At 38.1% G+C, this 10,018-nt stretch overlaps 1 pseudogene; it reads left to right on the forward strand.

Moving 5' to 3' along the window:
• Positions 1 to 4,898: 4,898 nt before the first annotated feature.
• Positions 4,899 to 9,556, forward strand: LOC138170051 (cyclin-H-like; annotated as a pseudogene).
• Positions 9,557 to 10,018: the final 462 nt, after the last annotated feature.

Consider the following 10,018-nt stretch of genomic DNA (forward strand, 5'->3'; position numbering starts at 1 on the left):
ACATATGGAAAATAATTAACATAGGAAAGGTACTAGAATAAGAGGGGTTAGTAAAGGCTTACTGTAAAACATGGAATTTCAGTTGGGTCTTAAAGGAATCCAGGGAAGTCAGCAGCTGGAGTTGAGGAAGGAGAGCATCCTAGGCATAGGGGAGAGTCAGAAAATGCCTGGAGCTGAGAGATACAGTGTCTTCTGTGAGGCACTGTAGGGAGACCAGCGTTAATAGATCCAAGAGGACAGGAGACTGGAAAAGTAGAAGGGAGCTAGGTAATGAAGGGCTTTGAATACCAATCAGAGCATTTTGTGTTTGATCCCAGAGGTGATAGGGAGCCTCTGGAACTTATTGAGTTGGAGGGCAGGCTGATGTAGTAAGATCTGCACTTCAGGAAAATCACTTTAGTGACTGAATGAATGGAGGATGGATTGTTGGGGGAAGATACTTGAGGCAAGTAGATTCAGCAGCAAGCTAATTGCAAAACCTTTGTGACTTTATCATGTCAGATGGTGGTGGTGAGGTGGTGAGGGCAGGATGACATCTCCCCTATCTTTCACTGATAATTTAAAATACAAATTTTGCCCTTCAATTCTCTTGTGATTTGACAAATTTTCTTATACTTTATTATTCTCTTCTTTATTTGGGACTTAAATACTGTCTAGCTTTTGCTCTTAATCAATTGACAAGCAATTATTTAGTGCCTATTACTTTACGTTCCAGGTACTGTGCTTGGCACTGGAATAGGAAGACATCAATGACATGCTATGTCTGAGTACAGGAGTGTGCTGATAAATCCCTAAGAAGAAGCTCTGAAAGAAATGATGTACAGATGCTACACTTTTAAGTTTAATGAACATTTTCTTTTCTCCATCACTTTTTTTTGGTGTCTTTTGGAGGGCAGTTGGGGTTAAGTAACTTGCCCAAGCTTACATGGCTAGTTTTTTTTTGTGTAGGTGGTAAGTGTCTGAGGCCAGAACCAGATTCGGGTCCTCCTGACTTCGGACGGCACTTTACTCACTGCACCACCTAGCTGCCTCTCCATCACTTTCTTAAGCCTAGACAATCAACAAAACCACAAATTGAGCTTTATTTATTAATTTATTTATATTATTCAATTAATTTTATTTATTTAGGTCTTTAATTAATGAAGTTAAGCCTTTCTTTCTTTGCCAATTTCTTTTCTTTTCTGCTTTTCGGAGGGGGGAAGGCAGGATAATTGGGGTTAAGTGACTTGCCCAAAATCACATGGCTAGTAAATGTTAAATGTCTGAGGTTGGATTTGAACTCAGGTCCTCCTGACTCCAGGGCCGGTGCTCTATTCACTGCACCATCTAGCCACCCTTCTTTGTCAATTTCTGAGGTGTAAATGCACACACTAAAATTAGAAGAGTTAGCCCTTCCAGAACTGGTTTTGAGCTGTCCTCGGCACTACCCATTCTTTTTGCTTATCTTGAAGATATTATTTTTATGTTGTTCCCATGTAATTATTGAACTTTGGATGAGGGGAGGAGATCAATCAATGAGGCTCCAAAATAATGGTCTTAGATATTTGTATTGAACATGGATGCAAAGATGGTTGATGAGAAGACAGAGCACACTAAATCATCTGAGCAATGAGAGTCATGCAAAATATTAAAACATAAAGATTTCTTGGCTTTATGAGTTGAAGGAAAAGTTGGAAGACAAAAAAGTTTTTGGATATTATTTCCTAATTCAGTTCAACTCAATCCAACAAGCATTTACTATATGTAAGGCATATGGCATGGTGGATAGCTAGGTAGCACAGTAGATAGAACATGGGGCCTAGAATCAGGAAGCCCTGAGTTCAGATTTAACCTCAGAAACTTACTAGCTGTGTGACCCTGGAGAGGTCACTTAACCCTGTTTGCCTCAGATTCCTTATTTGTAAAGTGAGCTGGAGAATGGCAAACCACTCCAGTATCTTTGCCAATAAAACCTGAAAATGGGTTCATGAAGAGTCAGACATGACTGAAATGACCAAACAGCAGCAGCATATGGTATGACATATGCATTATATGTAAGGCATACAGTGTGACATATATACTGTATGTAAGATGTATGTTATGGTATGGGCAGTGTGCAGTGCATAGAGTTCTGGATCTGGAGTCAGGAAAACTCAGCTTCCTGAGTTCAGATCCAGCCTCAGACATATACTGTGTGACACTGGGCAAGTCATTTAACCCTGTTTGCCTCAGTTTCCTCATCTGTGAAATGAGCTGGGGAAGGAAAGGGCAAAAACCACTCCAGCACCTTTGCCAAGAAAACCCCCAAATGGGGTCATGAAGAGTTGGATATGGGTAAAAAATGATTGAACAACAAAAAGTGGCATATACTTTATATGTAAGGCATATAATATGGAATAGGCTATATGCCTTACATGTCATATAATAAATGCCTCCTGCAATAAGGCATTTACTATATGATAGTAGCTAGGAATGTGAAGACAAAAAGAAGTAGTGCCTGCCTTCAAAGAGCTTTCATTTTATTCAGAGAGATGTAATACATGCTCAGGCAAGTAAATATTAAGTATTTACAAAATAATTTCAGGAGGGGAAGAGAACCAGAGGTGGGTATCAGAAAAGGATTCCTGTAGGGTCTAATGTCTGAAGTGAGATTTGAAGAAAACTAGGGATGTGAAGAGTGGGAGGTAAGGAGAAAGTGTATTCCAGGCATGGGGGACATTTCCTTTTCCAGCTCATTTTACAGATGAGAAATTGAGGCAAATGGGGTTAAGTGACTTAGTCAAGGTCACACACAGTAAGTATTTGGGTCAGGCTTGGAACTCAGGTCCTCCTGACTCCAGGGCTGATCCACTGTGCCAACTAACTGCCCTCCCTGACACCAGGCACACCATAATAATGGTAATGATAACAATGGTAATGATAACACATGATAGGAAACGAGATACATAGGAAATTATAATAATGACTCTCGTTTATACAGTGCTTACAAAGCACTTTCTTCAACATCAATACAGTGCTGTTGGGTATAAGAAAGAACAGCAAAAACAATCAATTAGTTACTTAGCCTAGTCTGAAAAATTATGCCATGAACTGGTTGGATATTATCTTTTCCACCAGAGTGGCTTGAATAAGGCAATAGAGGAAGTTTATAATGGCAGTGTTCTAATGCCTGATTTATCAGTTGACTCTCTATGAGGTCATAGATATGTTACTTACATTTTCTAGGGTTAATTGGGATTCTAAGTACAAAAAAGTCATGAATTTGCTCTTCAAATGTACCTTCCTTCTACTTTTGCTATATCTTGTATGCATCTCATTATTTTCTTGTCTCTCCTCTCCTCCATTTTCATGTATTCCTCTAGGTCACTCCCACTAAGTGTGACTGTCCCTTGAGACTTGGGGCTGGGCTGTCTTCTCTTCTTCCTCCATACTATTTTATTTTGTGATCTTATTGGCTTCCATAGATTCAATTATCTCTATGCCAATGATTCTCAAATCACTTATTCACCTTTCTCCTAACCTCTAGACTCACATCTCCAATTGCCTATCAGATATCTTGAAGTGGGTGTTCCATAGACCTCCAATACCCTACTCATGTCTCCCCCCAACCCCAAGCCCTTCTCCTCTTCCCAATTTCCCTATTACCATTGAGGGTACCATCATCCTTCCACTTGCTCAGGTTGAAACCTAGGTGCTGTTCTCAACTCCTTTCTCCCTCTCACCCCCACATCTGATCAAGTGCAATGGCTTGTCACTTCTACCTTCCTATTGTCTCTTGTATAGGACATCTTCTTTCATCTGATGCTGGCAGCCCTCATCACCTCACTCCTGGACTATTGCCATAGACTACTATTAAGTCTCTTTGTCTTAAATCCCACCCCACTCCAGCTCATCCTCCATTCATGGTCAAATTGATCTTTATAAAGAGGCCACCTCCTTTTTAAAGTGATTTCCTATTGCCTTCAGAATCAAATGGAAAATCCTGTTTGGCACTCAAAGACTTTTGTATCTTGGCCCTTTTCTACCTTTCTAATCTTCTTATACATCACTCCTCCCACACACTCTTTAATCCAATGACATTAAGTAATAATAACAATAAATAATAACTAACATTTATATAATACTTTCTTTGTGCCAGGCGCTGTACTAAATGTTTCACTAACATTATCTCATTTCAATCTCATAGCAACTCTTCAATGTAGTTGCCCATTATATCCATTTTACTGCTGAGTAAACCAAGACATACAAAGGTAAGTGACTTACCCAGGGTCACAAGGTCACACAGTAAGTTTCTGAAGTCAGATTATGAATTTTAGTTTTCCTGATTCCAGGCCTAGAGCTTTATGTTCATTATGCCTCCTTGAAATCTCATCAGCCTCTTTGCTGTTCCTTCTATAAGATGCTCCATCCCCAAATTCCTTGCATTTTCATTGGCCATACCTCATGCTGAGATTGCTCTCTCTACTCACCTCCCCCTCCTGGCTTTCTTAAAGTGCCAGTTAAAATCCCAGCTTCTATAAGAAGCTTTTCCTAATCCTCCTTAATGCTAGTACTTTCCTATATATAATATATATATACATATACGTTATATGTAAGTATACATGTATTATTTGTACACAGTTATTCATATTTTCATCTCCCTATCATACTATGAGCTTATTGAGAGCAGGACTGTTTTTTTTTTTTTTTTGATCATTCTTTGTATCTTCAGCACTTAGCTGGCCTGAGCACTTAGCTCTTAGCCCTTAGCACAGTGCCTGGCACCTAGTAGGTGCTTAAATTAATGCTTGTTAACTGATTGACTATACAAGCAAATACATGAGGGTCTTTGCCCCTCATTGGTTTTCCCATTCCTTCTATCCTGAGTCTGGTGCCTGGGTGGTTGACTATCCCTCCCTCACCCTCTGTAGCTGCCCAGAATGCATCATAGCAGCAGCCAGAAGTGGCACTGGATATTCTGCAGCAAGGAGCAGTTAGGGCACCTCTAAGCCAATGCCAACTGAAAGTTCAAGTGCAAAGTGGTGGCCAATGAGAAAGTACTGTCAAATGATTCAGTCTTTAATTGAACCTCATGAAGAATTTATAATCTGCAAATATTATGAGAAAAGAATGTTAAACTTCTGTTTCATATCCAAGCCTACAATGCCAAGGTCTTTTATGGCTAGAACTAACATGTATTTCAAACATATTTACCTCAAAAGTCAATGATCCAGTATCACTCTCAAATAACAATGTCACTTGTGCATTTTGGGCATGTAAATTTAATGTGTTCAGTGTGTGGTTTGTTAGAGATTCTGCTTGGACAGGAAAAGGCACTTGAACAAATATAAAAACCCTTTTTTGAATAAAAACCCTTACTTATTTGGTAGCTTAATATCCTAGTCCATAACTTTTTTTACCAGTTGTCTGAGGATTTTCTCATTGATTGAAGACTCGTTCATTGCTGGAGAACCCAGAAGTTTTAAGAAAAATAGCTAATGACTTTCTTTTTAAAAAATTGTTTATTTTTAAAATTATTTTCTTTTTAAAATTTGAGTTTCAAATTCTCTTTCTCCTTTCCAACCTTTCTCCATTCACTAAGAAGGTAAACAATATGATATCATTTATACCTCTGAAATCATGCAAAAGTTATTTCCATAGTAGTCATATCATAAAACAAAGCAACAAAAAATTAAACAAGCAAGAAAATTATACTTCAGTTTGCATTGAGAGTTCATCAGTTCTCTCTCTGGAGGTGGATAGCATTTTTTGTTATGAGTTCTTTGGGATTGTCTTGGATCATTGTATTGATCAGAGTAGCTGAGTCTTTCACAGTTGATCATCATTTCAACACTGTTACTGTGTACAATGATCTCTCAGTCTTTCTCACTTCACTTTGCATCAGTTCATCTAGGTCTTGCTGTGTTTTTCTGAAACCAGCCCCCTCATCATTTGCTATAGCACAACAGTACTCCATCACAATCATATGCCATAACTTGTTCAGCCATTCCCCAATGGATGAGAAGCCCTGGATTTCCAATTCTTTGCCACCACAAAAAAGGGTTGCTGCAATTATTTTTGTACATATAGATCCTTTCCATTTTTCTTTGCTCTCTTTGGAGTATTGACCTGGTGGTGGTATTGCTAGATCAAAAAATTATCTACTTTAGGGATAATTCCAAATTGTTCTCCACCAACAGTTCATTATTGCACCATTTTCTCTCATCCCCTCCAGCATTTGTCATTTTTTTTTAGGTATGAAGTAGTCTCAGAATTGTTTTAATTTGCCTTTCTCTAATCACTTGTGATTTAGAGCATTTTTTCACATGACTATAAATAGCTTTGGCTTCTTCTTCTGATAACTGCCTGTTATTATCTTTTGACCATTTATCAGTTGGAGAATGGCTCTTATTTTTTTTTTAAACAAATTTTACTCAACTTCCTATATATTTGAGAAATGAGAATTTTATCAGAGAAACTTACTGTAAAATTTTTTATATTATTTCATTTCCTATGGTACCTTTTAGCACAATGTAGTTTCCTTGATTATCTCTTTTAATTAGGCCTAGTTTTGCTTTTGTTTTGTCTGACGTCATGATTTATTCCCCTGCCATTTTTTACTTCAGCTGAAGCATAATAGATTTTGCTCCATCCCTTTATTTTAACATTGTGTCTTTCTGTTTCAAGTGTGTTTCTTGCACACAATGTTGGATTCTGGTTTCCAATCTATTCTGCTATCTGCTTCTGTTTTATATGTTAGTTCATTCCATTCATATTCACAGTTATGATTACTTTTTGTGTTTCCCTCCATCCTACTTTGTTTTATCTGTTTCTCTCTTTTTATCCTGTCCTTCATCAAAAGTCTGTTTTGCTTCTGACCATTGTCTCTCTTAATATATCCTCTCTTTTATCATCTTCATGCCCCCCATCTCTTCCTTCCCTTCCTATTTCCCTATTGCATAACAATTTATGTATCAACTGAATATGTATACTCCTCTTTAAACCAATTCTGTGAGGTTCAAGCATTGCCTGCTACCTCCTCTCCCCATTTTCCTTCCACTCTGAAAGCTCTTCCTTGCATGTCTCTTTTATGTGAGAAAAAATTTCTACATTCTACCTCTCCCTTCCCCTTTCTCCTAGGGCATCCTTTCTCACCCCTTCATTTTTTGGGAGATCATCTCAACATAATCAACTCACACTCATGCCTTCTGTCTATGTAGACTCTGTCTAACTGCCCTAATAATGACTAAATTCTTAGGATTTACAAGAATCATTTCCTCATATAAGAACATAAACATTTTAACTTTATAGAGTCCCTTATGATTACTATTTCATATTTACCTCTTTATGATTCTTTTGAGTCTTTTGTCTGAATGTCAAATTTTCTACTTGGCTCTGGTCTTCTCATCAGGAATGCTTGGAAATCCTCTATTTCATTAAATAACTATTTCCCCCCTGAAGGATTATTCTTAGTTTTGTTGGGTAGGTTATTCTTGGTTGTAATACTAGCTTCTTTACTTTCCTGAATATCATATTCCAAGTCCTCTTCTTTTTTAATGTGGAAGGTGCTAAATCTTGTGTGATCCTGACTGTGGCTCTAGAATATTTGAATGCTTTCTTTCTGGATGCTTGCAACATTTTCTCCTTGACTTGGGAGCTCTGGAATTTGGTAGTAATATTCCTGGGAGTTTCCATTTTGGGATCTCTTTCAGGATATGATCAGTGGATTCTATTTCACCCTCTGGATTTAAGAGATGGAGGCAGTTTTCCTTGGCAAGTTCTTGAAACATGATGTCTTAGCTCTTTTTTTAAAAATCATGGTTTTCAGGTAGTCCATTAAATCTTAAATGATCTCTTTTTGACCTATTTTCCAGGTCAGTTGTTTTCTTCTGTTCCTCCCCGCCTACATTCCCCCCCCCCCCCATTCTTTTAACTTTATTTTATTATACATTGAAATCTTATGGAGTCATTAGCTTCCACTTGCTTACTTCTAATTTTTAAGGAATTATTTCCTTCAGTGAGTTTTTTTAACCTCTTTTTCCATTTAGCCAATTCTGCTTTTTAAGGAGCTCTTTTCTTCATTGAATCTTCATGTCTCTTTTACCATTAGGCCAATTCTGCTTTTAAATTTTTCTTCAAAATTTCTTGTGCCTCTTTTACCAAGCTGCTAATTCTTTTTTTTTTCATAATTTTCTTTCATCACTCTCATTCCTTCCCCAATTATTCCTTTACCATTCTTATCTTTTTCTTTAATCCTTCTAGTAATTCTTTTTGGCTCAGAGTCCAACTAACATTTTTCTTTTGGACTTGATATTATTGTCTTCTAAGTTTATGTCTTGGTCTTCCCTGCCACCATAGTAGCTTTTTATGATCAAGTTCTTTTTTTGTACTTTACTCATTTTCCCAGCCTATTTCTTCATTTTGAACTTTATTAAAATTGTGCTCTGCTCACCTGGGGGTGAGGAGGCAATGTGTCAAGCTTTGGGCTTTTTCATGCTGCTGTTTTCAGATCTGTTTTCTGGGGGTCTGAAATTTTTGAGTGCCTCTAAGGTGGTGGTATCTTGGGAGAGATATGGTGATTGCTCTCCAGGTCTGCACTCTGGTTTTTATCCATTCCCCTGAAGCCCAGGGACTAGTGCTCCTTTTATTCCTGGAACTGTGACCAGGTCTCCTGTTCTCATGCAGTCATAAATGCTAGCTTTTCTCTTGGCCCCTTGACTGTGAGACCCCAGCCCCTGCTCCCTTGTGACTGATCATAAGTGCTCCTCTCTTCCTAGGAACTGTAACCCAGAGCTGCTTAAGGGCAATAGAGCTGCCAGTCAGCTCCAGTTATACCAAGGGCCTGCAAAGAGTTCCCTGTAATCTCTTTCTGATCAACTGTCTGACTTACTCATTATCTCTGGGCTGAGAGCTCCCCAAACTGCTATTATTGCTGCTGCTGTGACTGCCTCCAAAGCCTACTTACTGCTTGTGCTGTTGACATGCTCTGGGCTGGCCCCCACCCCAGTGTCACCTCTCTTACTAACTTTCTAACTTGTCTTTTACTGGAAAAAAAATTTAATTTGAAGCATTATTTTAACATTGTTTGGAAGGAAATGTTAGGAAAATCCAGCTAGGTTTCAGCTATACTCTGCCATCTTGGCTCCCAATGATGACTTAATGGAATTGCTTTGATAGATGCTTACCTTTTATATACACCTTCAGAGATTGCTCTGACTACCATTTTGTTTAGTGCCTCCAAGGCTGGAATCAATATGAAAAATTACTTATCAAACAGTCTTACACTAAAAGATAATTGAACTTGTTTGTCACAGTTAGTGGAAACAATGAAATGTGAGAAAATCTTAGTAAGGAAATATGAACCATCAAGACCCAAGGAACTTGCAGCCCTAAAACAGTAACTAGAGCTAAATCACAATGCTGAACTTGTATTCAATATAAATATAAAGAAGATGCAAGGTAATGAAGATGGTGAATACGTCTCAAAGAAATCTAAGCTGGAGGAGGAAGAAGGGACTGATGGTGGTCTTCTAGATTCCTTATAACTTGATGGCTATTATCAAAGGTGTTATGTTGTAAAATTTAAAGTTAACTCCTGAGTTCTAAGTTGTAAAGTCCACAATTTCCTCTGAGGAAGAGTGCTGTTTTATCTTGGTTCAAAAGTGTAAAGTGAAAATAATCTCCCTTTTATTAAACTTTTTCTACTTAACAAGAAGAAGAAGAAGGAAATTCAAACTTGGCAATTGTGGTCCATGGCCACATGGGCCCTGGTATTTCACCTGGGCTTGTACACCTTAGTCAAGGTCCCAGAATCAGATTGATTTGTTCTTCTCCCAGCTAGCTTCCATTTGCAAGTGATATACAATAGAGAACCTCTATCTCTGAATGCTTTGGGAGTGGTATTCCCCACGATTGGTTAAGCAGGGCTATAGAACACACTGCTGCATCCTCTGTTACATGTTGGGATATGCTTGTGACAAGATGTATGAATCCTAGGGATAAGCTCCATTATGTTTTAGGTTGGGTCTAGATCCCTTAGACACCAAAACTTACTTGTGTC

The sequence above is a fragment of the Petaurus breviceps genome, unplaced genomic scaffold (genome assembly GCF_028583685.1).
Source record: "Petaurus breviceps papuanus isolate PSGF00001 unplaced genomic scaffold, PetGlider_PUasm1.0 38, whole genome shotgun sequence".
In the NCBI taxonomy this organism is placed as follows: domain Eukaryota; kingdom Metazoa; phylum Chordata; class Mammalia; order Diprotodontia; family Petauridae; genus Petaurus; species Petaurus breviceps.